Here is a 389-nt window from a genome sequence, read left to right on the forward strand (position 1 = left end):
CACTAACATCTCTGCGGGCCACATCGACTGACTGAACCTCAGCTCGATACCAGTTCTAAATCAGCATGAAAGAGACCAAACTGAGCACTACAAAACTCACTCCAGTCTATGTTCTGAGATAAATAATTCCATTGTCCTGTTAAGCTGTGCACTGACAGACAGGAACATTAATGCCTATTTCACAAAACAGTAATCACTGGGTTTCTGACAAATGTAACTAAAATAAAAAACAAATATTAAAAAATGTTTAAAAAAAAAAGTGCCTCACCCGATCAAGAGAAAATTTTACAGCACAGAGCTCCCCAATTTCAGGCTTGTACTCAGCAGCAAATGAAGTGCTATAGGCCTTCTGGAGCTCTTTGGTGATGTTTTTCAGGGACTCAATCATC

At 39.3% G+C, this 389-nt stretch overlaps 1 protein-coding gene across 1 annotated transcript in view; it reads right to left on the bottom strand.

Moving 5' to 3' along the window:
- The window catches only part of LOC107689961 (tudor domain-containing protein 1-like), a 13,132-nt gene that overhangs the window by 11,337 nt on the left and 1,406 nt on the right, over nucleotides 1–389 (bottom strand). The window lies entirely within an intron of this gene.

This window comes from Sinocyclocheilus anshuiensis, unplaced genomic scaffold (assembly GCF_001515605.1).
Source record: "Sinocyclocheilus anshuiensis isolate Anshui unplaced genomic scaffold, SAMN03320099.WGS_v1.1 scaffold1541, whole genome shotgun sequence".
Taxonomy (NCBI): Eukaryota; Metazoa; Chordata; class Actinopteri; order Cypriniformes; family Cyprinidae; genus Sinocyclocheilus; species Sinocyclocheilus anshuiensis.